At 43.3% G+C, this 15,193-nt stretch overlaps 1 protein-coding gene across 4 annotated transcripts in view; it reads left to right on the top strand.

The window, feature by feature from the left end:
- The window catches only part of Dscam (DS cell adhesion molecule), a 559,889-nt gene that overhangs the window by 393,635 nt on the left and 151,061 nt on the right, over positions 1 to 15,193 (top strand). The window lies entirely within an intron of this gene.

The following is a 15,193-nucleotide window of genomic DNA, read 5'->3' as shown; positions in this document are numbered from 1 at the left end:
TCCAGGCAGCCGTGGTTCGAGGACTTGCACTTTGTACATCGTTCCAATAAGCAGTGGGAGCACATGCATGCCAATAAATGTCACTGATGGTCTCCGGGGAGTAATCCTCCGCTGAGCTTCCCTCACAGCTGTAGGGAAATTCTAGCAGCTGAGCCACTGCCGGGAGCAGCCTGATGCCTTTAGACACATGGGCAGGAATGATAGTGGGGGTCAGGGCAGAAATCTTACGGCTACTCAAACCTCTTCTCCTGTTGACTTTTAGTGCCCGGTCAGTTCTCCTGATGCTAAACAACAGTGAGGAGCAGAAAAATTGCCAGGGCAGAATCCAGCTCTTCTGCAATCAATCACATCAGGGCTGAGCTTGCTTACTTATCTTAAATTAATTCTCTTCGAACTTTAGCAATCTTGTCCGAGTGTGGTGCGTGTACTTACTGCATTCTGACTAGTCTCACCTCCCGCTCTGGTATCTCCCTTTTTATAAGCGCTGTTTTGTGTGCCATGGCTCTGACTTCAGGACCGGAGGTCGGTGAGGTTTGCAGCCTCACCTTGCTCGCCTCCAATTGCGCATGGCTCTCACTACTGGTGCTCAGGGATTTTTAAGGAGAGATGCTGCTGCTTCTGGTCAGCGTGGGTCTAGGATGCCTTCAGCAGCTGACGCTCCCCCTACACCCACTTCCTCTCTCACCCCACTCCTCTGGAATTCCTCTCTGAGGCCTCTTAGATCTGTGTCATAACAAATAAACTGCAAAGGAGACGCAGTGACTTAATGAGGAGAAGGAGAATAGTCCACTGTGGTGCAGTTGCGAATTTTTAATAAGACCTGGACTGGAGTGTACATGCACGATAAAGAAGATCTTAGTCACAATAAGAGAGTGGCCAGGCTCACTGCAGCCTAGCAGCTTAGAAAGGGTCTCCTTTGTGTTGTCTAAAATCACTGGGCCTCAGTGTCTCATCCATCACCTGCTTCCCTTTAGCTGAGCTTCCTGGGGTTTGGGAATGAAATGTATATCCAGATGGAAATGAAAGGTAGACCTTCCAGAGCTCCCCACTCCACCTGCCCCCACCACCATGCTACAGTATGTGTCTCTGTATCTAGGGCCCAGTAGAGAGATTGTGGTAGGAAGTAACAGAGGATGTCCTAAGGGAGTCCTTCCTTTCTCTGTGTCTTCCTTTTCTCTCTGTTCAGAGCCCCAGCCCTTTAGAGGCTATGGGATAGAATACTGAAACAACATGTAAAAACACAGGATAGTCTAGAATCCTGAATGGTTGCTATGTTGCAGTCAAGGCTGGCTTCACAAATGGGCTTGGTGACCTGTGCTCACCTGAGAGCCTGGTGCTCGGAAACTACCCCTGCTGACTCTGCACATAGCAATATCTTAACATTTCCTTATAATTTCAACAGGCAGTCCCATGTTTGCGTTTTGCATCTATCTGCATCTGCTGCTTGCAGATGCCATGTGAAATAAACCTCAGGAGAGACCCCAGTCTTGTCCTATTTTGCAACCAGAATGGACTCGTTCAGTGGTTTTTTTTTTTTTTTTTTTTTTTTTTTTGAGATTTTGTACAACATGTTTTGATCATACTCATCCCTCATCCAGTTTTGATACACGTAGGGAAACTGATAAAGATATCAGTTCCCTTCCCCCTCCCCCTTCCTTCCTCATCACTATATATAAAAAAAAGAAAGAACATATTTGCACACATATGTGCATGACAGAATATATCTGCATTCGTGCATGTGTGTCTGTGTGTAAAACAAACCAAAGCCAAGGGACCCAAGCTTGATTCCTTTCTTGAGGACTTAACTTCCCCCACCGTGTGTGTGTGTGTGTGTGTGTGTGTGTGTGTGTGTGTGTGTGTGCATGTATGCACTTTCATGTGCAGGTGAATTCATGAATGCAAATGCATATGTCCCACAGTGACATGTAGAGGTCAGAGGGTAGCCTTGGGTGTTGTTCCACACATCCTACCTTGTATGAGGCATGGTCTTTGTTGTTCACCACCGTATATACCCAGCTGGCTAGCTGGCCCATGGGTGGGGAGGGACCCATGGTACTATGCCAGGCAGGTGGGATATGCTTCCTTCCGCACCAGCATCCTCCACTCTCACTCAGCTTCAGACAAAGAGCTCTCTATTTTCATTCACCATGCCTTCTGTGGGAAGCTTAGTGAATTCTTTCTGCATCGAGGGTATTGTGGAATTTCCTCTAGAATTCTAGACAGAATAAACTATTAGTCACATGGAACACCTAACCTGCCTGAAAATTGAGCCTCCACATGAAGGAAATGCTTTCCATTTCTCTCCCCTACTCTACTCCCTGCCCCCAAATTATTTGTCCCTCAAAACCTAGATGGTGTCTCTTGTTTGAGTGTTGCTGAGATAACAAGCTCATATTTCAGAAAGTTTATCTCCAAAACCAGAGTATAGGAAAAAACCCACTTCTCTCCTAAGCAGTGGTCAGCTGCCTGTCCTTGTCCTTTCTTCCTGTTCTGAGAAATTTATGTAGCCCAGTGCTCTATTTCCAGTGTGTTCTGAAATAGTCTCACTTGGAAAAAAAGGGGGGGGACCTACTAATTCCTTCTCTCTTACAAGACCAACAAATAACCTTTTCAGCATCAGAGAATTTAGGATCTGACATCCTGAAATGGTGCAGTCTTCTCAGCTGAAAGGCCTTTGAGACAGACTTTGCAGGGTTGGTGAGGAGCCACAGAAATCCATTATAATTGCCTGATTCTGCACTGACACATGACTGTTCTCTGTCTCTGAAGTCATTCATGGAGAGGGTTTAAAAGATTGACAATTAGATGGTGAATGAGACGTGTCACGTGCATCATGAATCCGCCCTTCTTCTGAGAGAAATCACTGTTCTCTCAACAGAAGTCAGTTGAACTGTCACCTTGTGTGGGGGCTGATATCACTGTCAGAGGCTCAGGCGAGGAGGGCACAGGCATGCTATCACTTGAAAGGGCTAAGCTTCCAGAGACTCGTGGAAAGGTTTTTAATCTTCCCAGGGACTGTGCTTCCATCTCAGGTGGATGTCACTGAAGAATAGCCACGTTTCATGGCCTGCAAAGCCAATGAAAGCTGAGTATTCATTGCCCTAAATGCTTGTGACCAGATGGATTTGGAAGTTCAGTTGTCTAGGTTAGGGATTCTCAGCCTTCTGGTAGGATTTGGGCTGGGCATAGAGAAGAAGGCTCTATGCCTTCTTCTGGAAGGCTCAGGCTGGGTGGTGGCCTTGTTATTTGGGCACCATATATAAATTACTTCCTTCCTGGGGAGAAGGGACCAGAATTAAATCTCTTACTTGGTGCATCTGTTGGCTTCCTCTTCCTAACAGAGACCACTGAGGCCAGCCCACCTGCCAGCTAGAGTTTAGAACTCAAACACCTCCTTCATCCCTGCTGATTGCTGGCAGGCTTGGATATCCCTGAAGCATCCAGCTAGCTCTCCCACAGGCCTGACCCCGAAACTCTCAACTGAAGTTTGTGTATTACTGCTTACAAAGAGGCTCTCTCGAGTAAGGGCTGGCCCAGATTTCACTTCCTGACTTGGGCTGCAGCATCTGAGCTCATTTGTCTGAGTGTGTACAGAGAATGTCCCCCATGGGGACCAGGGAGCCGAGCGAGCAGCATGCAGAATTCTCTACTGTACACACTCTAGAAAAGATGCACTGGGCATGAGCCTCAAATTCCCACTCTTCATAAGTACCCAATGTGATTCTATCAATTCTACTGTATTTGTCTTTCCTTTAGTTTTCTCCTGCCCCTTCATCACTCCCCCCCCCTCATGTTCCTTTTACAACATTCTTCTAATACCCACTGAATCCTGTCAGTGCTGCCTATATGTGTGTGTGTACAGGGCCATCTACTGGAACATGGGTATCATCTCAGGCCTGCATCCATGAAGAAACTGACTCTCCATGATCCAGCAGACATAAATAGCTCCTCAGTTAGGGGTGGGATTCAGTGAGTCTCTCCCTGGTCCATGTTGGGATTTTGGCTGACATAGTCTTATACAATCCTTATGCAAATACAGTCACAGCTACGGTAAGTTCACATGTGTAGCCACACTGTCATGTTTGGCAAATTCAGCTTCACGGCAGACACTCAAACTCTTTCTGCTTCTCATCTGCAATGATCCCTGAGCCTTGGAGGTGGGAGAGATATAGATGTTTTATTTAGAGCTGAACATCCCGCTGTCTTGTATTCTCTGCACACTGACCTGTTATGGATTACCAGGTTAATCACCATCTTCTGCTTGAAAGAAACTTGTCTGACGAGGGTTAAGGGACGCACCACCTATGAATATAAACTTAAGAACTGAAGAGGCAGTTTTGGACAAAGATGCTCCCATAGGTCTCTGACCCAGGCAGTCACTGAGTTTTATCAGTTGATGGTACAAGAAAGGGTTCTAATGTCTCCCCCATGTTGTCGTGAAAATGTAAGACAGAGCAGACATGGTTTCTGACATATGAGCAAATATATGCTGAAATTTGGGTGTGATTTTTTTTTTTGTTTTTGTTGTTGTTCTGGGGATCAAACTCCAAGCCTTATAAGTCTTATACAAGTACTCTATCACTGAGCTACCAGTCTAGCCTTCTTCATTTACTATATATTTATTTGTATTTTGAGACAGGGTCTTGCTAAGTTGTACAGGCTAGCTCCAAACTTGAGGTCTTTCTATCTCCATCTCCTGGAAAGATGAGATTTCAGGCTTGTTCTCTCTCTCTCTCTCTCTCTCTCTCTCTCTCTCTCTCTCTCTCTCTCTCTCTGCCCCCCCTCTCTCTCACATGCACACACACACATAAACACATACATTTGAAAGTTAGAAGTTTCATTAAAGACCATTTCTCACATTTATCCTAGGGTATCCTTAAACTCCTTCTGTAGTAGGTATGACCTTAAGGTCTCATCTTCCTGCCCATTCTCTGTGCACCACTGGGCCAGGACTACGTGTATGCTAGGCAAACACTCTGCCAACTGAACCACATATTCAGTCTTCAAATTTGGAAGTTTTCAGACTCCCAGAAGCTTCTTGGGTGGCACATTATGAAACTAATAAAATATAAACTTTTAAATCACTGTGTCTGGCTCAGGTCTCCTACATTCTGTTTCTCTGGGGACATGGTCCATCACTGTGAAATGACACAATGAGTCTCAATGGGTCAGTTTTAGGCTGAAGGCATCTAGGGGCCCAAGGGAAGAGGTAGAGTTTGTTTTCCTTTGAATAAACTTCCCATGTTGGCAGTAAACAGGCTCACACTTTTACCTAAGGATGTCAAGAAATTCTGACTTCAGATCCATCCTCAGACATGAGTATTAACACCATTTAAAGATGAGGAAATAAGAGTTCTGGAGAACTTGCCTAAAACCTAACGTTATAAATGCCACACACATAGCCAAGGCCCTGGAGCCTGCTGGGCACCTCACTGTGCTATCAGCCCTGGACTAAGTTCTTCCTTGCTTTGGGCACAGGCCCCATGTTTATCAAACTGAAATAACACCTCACATAATCAGAACTTCAGTAAAAGGGTTGAATTGACAATCTGCTCCTCAGCCACAGAGACTGGCCAGAACAGGAAGGTGCATCTGCCACAGGCCAAATGGGGCTGCAACATGGTAGGATGGTATGGAAGTCTCAGATGGAACTGGGCCACAAGGAATAGAGAAGCAGATTTTGGCTCATTCCCGCATCAGGTATTGATTAACTCTCCCCTTTAGGCTGGGCCTTGGATTGGTGTTTGAAATACTGTATGGAATACAGCTGCCTGCCACTTGCCCTCCAAAATCAATTTCTAGAATGCAGACAGGAAGCATGGGAAGCCATGTTCAAGGTTTAGAGTGCGTTTGTAGACTAGCATATGCACAGGGAGAAACAAATTGGTATTCAAGAGCACCCACATAGAGGGAAGAGAACAGAGAAAATGCATTACAAACCATGGGGTTTGAACCCTTGATGTGATGTACTTCATCACTTGGGGCTGTGGGGATTTTGACTCTTTGAGCTAAACACCCTTATTCAGGATAATTGAAAAATCACCCTGTAGCAGTGATCTTTCTTCCTCAGCCTCATGAATGAGGCAAGCATATGTTTATCACAGCTGGTGGGAGCAAGCTCTCCAAATAACGATGAAGGCCTCTAGTCTGCTGTAAATGAACTTTTTTTTTCCCTGAAAAGCAACACAATCTTGATGCATCCTCATTATCAGCAGTTACACTGTTATCAGGACCAAGGCCAAACTAGCCTGCAGACAATACATTTGGAGATGTGAAGAAGGATGTTAGGAGGACAGACCATCCCTCTGAATAGAAGGCAGCCTTTGACTCCTGTGTAGGAGGCACCATCTTCTCCCCTTATAAATGGCCCTTGAAGGCTGAATTCCATTCCCCACCTTTGGCTAGACTTCCTGTGATTAAAGCACTTAGAAAGAGCTTCAGGTGGACTTAAGCAATTGTGCTTGCAGCCTTGATTATAGGTCTTTGACATAGCAGTTCTTTTTTTCCCCAAGCTAAATGTGTGAGAAAATAAATGGCTGTGTGTTTGTAAGTAGATCCTTTCCTCTCTTGTGTTTCCCTACTTCATAAGGGAGTTAGAGTTCTTTGTGGGAGCCAGGACAGATGGTTAGCAAACACTGGGGGCCAAGTGACCCCACTGACTTGTGTCTCATGTTTCTTTGTCCTCTGGCCAAGGTCTGGCCTTCATTTGCATCCCAGTGGTCTGTAGGGCTGAAGGTGGAGGTCCCATAGTAATGTACCACCATTGCTACAAAATGATTCAAAATTTAGATTCCACAGACATTGCTCTTGTGAGCATCTTCATGTGCTCTTAGCAGTAGAATGAGCCCCTCCTAGCACTGCCGTTGTTACATCCTCACATAAACAGAGCAGCAATGGAGATTTCATGCACAAAGCATATGGTCACACGGCCAAGCTACAAGACCTTGAGCTTACAATTAGAAAAGGAACATGAGTTTGCTCAATTCTAGACACTAGATGGAGAGAAGAAACTGAAGGTCAGGATACATAGACCAGAACTCATGGTTCACACCATGCCTCTTGTTCTGTTTTATGAAAAGATAAGAAAGAAGGAATATGTTTTTCTGTAAGGTGTAGTGGAAGGGGGTACCTCTGTGAGCCCATGCTGAGGCAGCCCTTCCCCCTGAGGTACCAGCAATGTTATAGTATAGAACAGTTTATTCAGGGCATGGGGAGGGGAGTTGAGAGAAAGGCAGAGAGAGAGAGAGAGAGAGAGAGAGAGAGAGAGAGAGAGAGAGAGAGAAGTAGAGGCCTGCTATGAGCACAGGGAGAGAGAAAGGGGGTGGGGAGAGAGGGGGAAGGGGTGAGAGGACAGAGCAAAAGCAAGATGGCAAGGGGGGGGAGAAAGCAGTGCTCCTTTTATAGTGAGTCAGGCATACCTGGCTGTTGCCAGGCAACCGTGGGGCAGAGCCTAGACTAAATGCCAATACCTCCCATACACATTCTACCATTAGAGGAAATAACTCAGAATGTCACTCAGGGTACAGAGGCAAAAGTCATGGAAAACAGAACTGTAATGTCTTCTTCCCTAAGAAATGCCAACTAAGATGTTTGAAAGATGTTTAAATGCAGCACAAAGAGGACAAGAACCATGTGATTACACGAAATCAAAAACAAAACAAACAACACAAAAGGTAGCAAAGGGGATCAAAACATCACTGAAGAGGAGACTTGGGAGTCACAGCCACAGCCTCTGTCTGTCCTTTCCCTCCAAAGTTCCAACATCAGCCTCAGGTGTGAGCCATGAGAGCCAAGCCACATACAGTCAAACAGATGATCACTCCCCTTACTAGCCGTTTGTAAACAGAAGCCAACATCAGGCCCATGTAGATCCAAAGCCCACCTTCTTTATAAAGACTTGATACTTTACTCAGAATGACAAAAAGTGCTTCCAAGAGCACAAGCCTCATCTCACAGGGATGAGATGAATAAACCAGGCAACCACTGTTATGCTTGTACAGTGTTACAGGAACATGAGCAAGCATGCTTCTGTCTGCTCTGCAGGTGGACTTGGGGCGATGGTTGCTTTGTGTTCCTCTTCCCTGGCATGGTTCCTTCTGAGGAAGAAGTGACAGACTAGGGTTCTGTAGTTCACAAAGGAGCACAAGGCACCCACCCAGGCTATCAGAAGTCAACACACTTGCATCTTACCAAGTGAGGACTCTGGGTCTTACACTGGATGCTATACCATGTGAAGGGCGGTTTAAACTGTCGTCTTCACGTGATGGAGAACCTGTGAAGAGATCCTGAGTGAGTGCCCTGCTTGACTTCCCACTGCTGTGATAAGTACCATGGGCAGAAACAACTCATGGAAGAGTGTGTTTGACTCACACTTCTGCATCATGCTCCATCACTGAGGGAAGTCTGGGGTAGGAACTAGAGGCAGGAACTGATGCAGAGGCCGTGGAAGAGTGCTGTTCACTGGCTAAGTCCTTCAGTGTGCTTTCTTATATCGCCCAGAACCACCTACCCAAGAACGGCACCACCCTCTGAGAACTGGGACCACCCACATCAGTAATTAATCAAGAGAATAGCTCATGGACTTGTCCACAGGCCAATCCATTTATCTAAGTGTGTGTGTATGTGGATGCATGTGGGAGACTCGTGCAGCTACACAGAGAGCTATGAAGTGCCATAGCATCTAGGGTATCAACAGTGTCCATCTGAAAGGCAGAAATAAAGACCACAGGAACAGGGAGACAGAAATGCCCATTGTTACATAAATAACAGCATACAGTGTCTTCTACACTTATGCAAAATTGCACTGTGTGTGTGTGTGTTCTCAGAAGTCCAAGAAACATTGGCAGAATCAATCACAATTGTCTCAGAGTGGTTGAATTATATTCTCTTCTCAAACTGAAGTATATCCATTTAAGAATTTTAGAGATGTCCCATTCTTCTTAGCAGAGGAAAAAATATTTAAAATATTACTTTGGAGTTAAAAATTAATGTGATCATTTATTTCAGTCTCCCTTTCCCCTAACTTTTAGTCCAGCACACAAACCTTATTATTCCATCTAAGAATGTAGTAACTCTGAATACATACTTTAATGGGATTTTGATTAATGTTTGCTCCCATTTATAAACAGCTCATTTTTCATCTTAACTTTGTTCATTTTGTATTAAGCCACATGTATAAATTACATATATTTGACTTCCTTCTCAAGTTCTCCAGTCATCTGACTGGAGGAAGCTTTCTGAGCACCCCAACAAGATTTATAAAGAAAATAAATGTACCAATATATCCAGGGCTCTTGTCATCTCTTCAGGATCGTGTGACCTGAGTCCCAGTTTTAGCTCTAGCACATAAAGGCCACCTCCCTCCTTCTAAGGAGAATGCAGAGCAGTTGAACTCCGACAGCTGCTCCCAGAACCACCAAAGAGTGAGTGAGAGAAGGCACATAGAAAACAAAACAACAACCATAACAACAACAACAAAAAGAAAGTCAATGAAATGATTCCCAATGACATACTTATAGGCAGGAGCCTAGCCCAATTGCCATCAGAGAGGCTTCACCGGCAGCTGATAGAAAGATGCAAAGACCCACAGCCACACATTAGGCAGAGCTTGTGAAGTTCTGCAGAAGAGGGGGAGGAAGGATTATAGGAGCCAGAGGCATGGAGGACGCCACAAGAAAACCCACAGAATCAACTAACCTAGGCTCAGAGGAATGCAGAGACTGAACCACCAACTGAAGAGCCTGCATAGGACTGACCTAGCCCTCTGCATGTATGTTACAGTTGTGTACCTTGGTCTTCTTGTGGAACTCCTAACAGTAAAAGCAGGTGCTATCTCTGACTCTTTTGCCTGACTTAGGGACCCTTTCCTCCTGGTTGGTTGCCTCAGCTAGCCTTAATAGGAAAGGATGTGCCTAATCCTATCTCAACTTGATATGCTGTGGCTAGTTGAGATCCATGGGAAGGCTGCCCTTTTCTGAAGAGAAATGGGGAAGGAGTAGCTGAGGGGGAGGAAAAAGAAAGGAGTGAAAGGGACTGGGAGGAAATGAGGGTGGGGAAACTGTGGTTGGGATGTTAAATAAATAAGTAAATAAAATTTTAAAAGGAGAAAAGAACCTGAAAAACTCACATTTTCCAACTTCAGTGTCTATAGGAAAGCTTCAGAAAGCGTATTATTGTAGAAAGATAGATATACAGGTTGATACAACAGATTCAAATCATATCGGACTTGTACCAAATCAACTGCACAAGAACACTTTCATAAAGAAAGCATAGTCTTTCCAACAATGTATCATATTAAAAATAAAATATTCACCCAAAGGAATGAACGTAAACCCAGACTTGACAGCTTTCATAAAAATTAACTCAAAAAGAAGGGAGAGAGGGCCGTTGATAGGACCAGAGTGATATGCCAGCCAAGCTGAAGGAGCCTTCAGTGGTTCCTGCAAGGAAAGGTACAAAATAAAAAATTTTGAGACAAAAAGAAAGGAAACAGGAAGCACTGGACTGTAATTCAAACTATCAAAATAAATGCTAATGTAAAAGATCAGATAAACAATGGACAATAAACAAATGCCTGTCAAAAGGATTTCAAATAATACGGTGACCACACTGCCAAGGAGACAGGACATAGCTCTCACGTTATAAAGAGTCCAAGAATCCTCTGCAAAATAGTCAGGGAAGAAGATTGATGTTTCCAAGGCCAGTGATCCATGTCAGCATATCAGTGACAGACCACACCAGTGGTGTGTACCTGCCACAGGATATGGCATGAATCTCCCCACCTCAAAGAAATCCATAATCCAAGTCTCATCTTAAGAAATCCCAGACAAATCCACACTGAAGGGCAATACACACAACACCTGACCACTCAGACTAACAATCATGAAAAAGTAAAAGACAAAAAGAAAAATCAGAGAAGCCGTCTCGGCTTAGAGGAGCCTAAGGAGATAAGAGAATATGGCAGAATATTTGTTTTTGCATATTCAAAACTCCTGGGACAAAACAGCAACAATAAAAATCACTACTTAAACACTAAGGATATCTAAACAAAGTATGGGCTTGGGTTAACATTTCAATGTTCATTCACTAATTAGAACCAAGTGCAGCACATAATGGCTTCCTTCATTATCGGTATATAATGCTGGTGAATCTAAGCCCTTTCTGTTCAAAACACAAGAGGAAGCATCCTCCCTAAGTGCCAGTTAGGGTCTTAGTAGGGAGGCCCACGGCCTCTGTAGAGCTAGAATGCAAAGACCTCCATGACATGAATTTCCATTCTGAGAGATGTAACCACAGCTAGAGACAGCTGCTAGGCATTCCCACATTTGCCCTCAGCATTGCCTAATGGAAGGGAAATAGACTCACAGTTTCAGTGTGGGGGCTGGACAGAAAAATGCCTCTTTCCAGATGTAAACATGTCAGCTGCCTTCCTCTGTCACTTAAGGAATTAGGAGTCTATGGTTATCTGTGGTGCACCAACCCTTTCTGGAAGCTTCCGTTCTTCAAATGTTTAAGTCATGTGTCTTCGGAAATAAAATTTCAGAATGGTGGGAAGCTCCTCATAGCACATAGTACCTGAGTGTTGACCCTGACCGTGAAGTGAAGTCCTACCCCACCAAATTCCAAAATATTTCTCAAATAAGAACAACATTAATATAGAATTAATTCCTAGGGGGGTTAAAGCATTCTGATGTTTTTCTGCCTTAAGAAGGCATTCACATACTTGTGAACTTACTTGTTACAACATGACCAGGTCTTTGTGAATGAAATGGGAACATTTACTGCTTCCAGGTTTCTCCATTCATCTCTGGCCCATGTCTTCCTTTTCAGTTCATAAACCAAATATAACCTGTATCATTTAATGTGAAGCATTTCTGATATTTGATGTCTCTCTTAGGAGTGAAATAGGATTCCCTGAAGATACTGCAAGAGACTGTGTCTGAGGTTGCTAGGAAGAGGAGTTTACATGGTGATAAGTTTTATACGCAAGATAAATGTCTTAGATGTTGTCCATCAGATGGCGGGAAGCTAGCCGATGACAGGGATAGACAGCAGTCAAGACAGGCTCACAAACAGGGATGAAGGCAGTAACAGGAAGAGAATTACACATGTGTATGTATGTGCATGTATATTTATTATGTGTAGCCAATATCAGGAGGTCGATGCCAGTCAGAAGGAGTCATGCTTTTGACCTATCTAAGTTTCTCTGAACTGAATATTCTCAGTTCAGTTTTTATCAATAATTCAATTTAAGACAAAAATGCCATTGTCTTTTTTAATTTTAAATTTTTCTAGCATATGTAAATCATATATGACATATATGCATATATGTATATATGTACATATACATATATACATATATATACACATATAAATAAATGTATATATGTGTGTATATGTGTATGTGTGTGTATGTGTATGTGACTATATATGCTTCTGTATTTGAGGTATAGTTTTCCAAGACATTTATCCTAACAGTATCATTTGGGTGATTCCATTGTCTCTGATGGTTATTTGAGATGGTCAGTTAATTTTTATGTTGTTGTAACCAGATACCCGAGAGCAAGCAACTTAAGGAGCAAAGAGCTTCTTGGCTCTCAGTTTGCAGGTGCAGTCCACCATGGCAGGGAGGGCATGCCAACAGGAGCCAGAGGTGCCTGATCATATTACAACTACAGGTAGGAAGCAGAAAGTATGCATGAGTGAGGTAAGGCTAACCTCCAGGCCTGGGGCTGGAGATGTATGTCATTCTGTAGGCTGCTTTCCTAGCATACATAAAAATCTAGGCATGGTCCCTAGCACCACATGCACTGGATGTGGTAGCATAGGCCTCTCATCCCAGCCCTGGGAAGTAGAAATAATAGGATCAGAAGTTCAGGGTCATCTTTAGATACATTGTGAGTTCAAAGCTGGCCTAGGCTTCCCAAAACTCTGTTTCAAAAAAACCCAAACAAACAAACAAACAAAACCTCTCAAGGCCTACCCACAACAACTTCCTTCCTCCAGCAAGTCCCTACCTCCTAAGGATTCCACATCCTTCCAGGCTATGCCTCAGCTGAGGGCCAAGTGTTCAAACACAAGAGCCCATGGTGAACTTCTCACATCCACACCACACCAGAGAATACAAAAGCAAATTTTATTTTTTATTTATGACAGTTTTTACAACTTCAAACCCAAAATTAAAGTGCTATTCATTGCCTATTATCATTCTCTGCCCGTTTATTGTTGGAATTAATAAAGTGTTGTAAACCATCTTGATGCATGTGACATTTTCCAAGTGGTCCCCCTCTCCCAGGGATACCCTGTCTCTATCCTGACACCATGGATGTCTAATGAGATTGCAACAGCACAACACTTTGTTGCAAGGCAGCTGTAATTGTTTCCATGGCAGATCCATTCTGTTTTATTCCCTTTTTTTTAACATGCTCATAAAATGGTTGAATGAGTACACACTGTTAAATATATATCTGTCCACAACACCACATTTATTCTTATTTAACCAATCTTGTTTGAAATTGTTTATGCTAATTTATGCGTTGGCTATAGCCAATTAGTTAATGAAGGGCTGTAAAAGCCTCAATTTCCTGAGTGGATTGTGGGATATTTAAAGAGTTCACATTGTCTTTTTCAGCTAAAATTACCCCATCGTTTTTGGTACTTAGCCCAAAACTCCTCTCTGTGCTATAGTTGTCCTGATTCTCTGGCCTTCATTCTGCTATGTCCCCCACACCCATGGCACCCATTCTTATCTATGTGAAAATCTAGCAAATGCCACACCAGTTCCAGAGATCCTAGTGCAGGTGGTAGAGGAAGGGTTCCTTGAAGCCTTCTTGAGTGCAGCAAGCCTTGTACAGTCATCAAACTATGTGTCCTGCAGTCTTGATTGAAGACTGTGAAGAAGGTGTAACTCATGGGCTGGCAGACAGCTCAATGAGTAAAACACTTGCTTTGTAAATGTAAGGACCTGGATCTCCAGAATTCATCAAAGGGCATAGAAGAACACATCTGTGTCTTCTTAACACTTGTGCAGAGAAATGGGAGGTGGAGACAGGAGAACCCCTTGAAGCTTGAGGGAGGGCTAGTCAGTTTGGTATACACAGTGGAACAAAAATAGAGGCCTCATTTCAAACAAAGTGGACGGTAAGAACCAATACCAAGGTTGTCCTCCATACTCCTATATAGGACACACACATATACACACACATACACATGCACATACATATACACACATGTACATACATACATACACACATACATGTTCACATACATATACATCTACACATGCACACACACACATACACACACATGGACACAGAAACACATACACACAAACACACATACACACACACACACACATGCCATACAAACAAAATCATAGCTTACAGCTTATACCCTTCTATAGCTGGCTAAGGGCAGAATTACCTTTCCCAAACCATCCCCTGCTCCTTGGAAATTGTACCACAATTTGACAAGGGGTAGTTTCTAAAGAGTTGATACACGAGACAGAAACAGTACCCATAACCTCTCCTTCCCTGACTATATTAAAATTTAATGCTGATTGCATTTAAAACTGAATGATACATTTTGCCCTGCTTTGTAAATGGAGTTTTCACAAATGTGTGGTTTTGAAACATTCATTCACTTTTGGAAAACAGTGATTCATTTAGCTCTGTGACTGTTCTAAACACTGACATAATGCCATTATATACTCTTTTCTTAATCACATTTTTAGCACCACCATTAAGAGCATCCAGAAGTATTTAAATATCAGGGAGGCATGTTAAGCATATGGTGAAGAAGTGTGTTCCCCCAAATCTGACAGTAGCTCCAAATTTTTAATTTTATCACTGGCAACAAGTACAATCCATTGTTTTCTCTGAAGTGACAACATCACTTCTTCATTTTTCTAGAATACTATGCACCCCTCAAATGTGGTTTGTCACATTTTCTTGATTTGAAAATGTGTTCCATAAAGAACAGGAGTGTCTAGCTCCAAGCTTGTCTCCAAAAAAGGCTTTTCTTTCCTATCTAACACATGAGTGGTTTCCGTTTTCCTGTGTTGACACTGTGAAGGTTGAAATAGTGTGTCCCTCAAGGGACCAGATGGAATAAAATATAGAGTTTTACTGTGTCATCGAAGACAAGTTTAAGTGAAGTTTCTGTAGACCTTGCTTGTTTTATTTTAATACATTTT

The sequence above is a fragment of the Arvicanthis niloticus genome, chromosome 12, assembly GCF_011762505.2.
Source record: "Arvicanthis niloticus isolate mArvNil1 chromosome 12, mArvNil1.pat.X, whole genome shotgun sequence".
Taxonomy (NCBI): domain Eukaryota; kingdom Metazoa; phylum Chordata; class Mammalia; order Rodentia; family Muridae; genus Arvicanthis; species Arvicanthis niloticus.
This window is presented reverse-complemented; position numbering and strand designations above follow the sequence as displayed.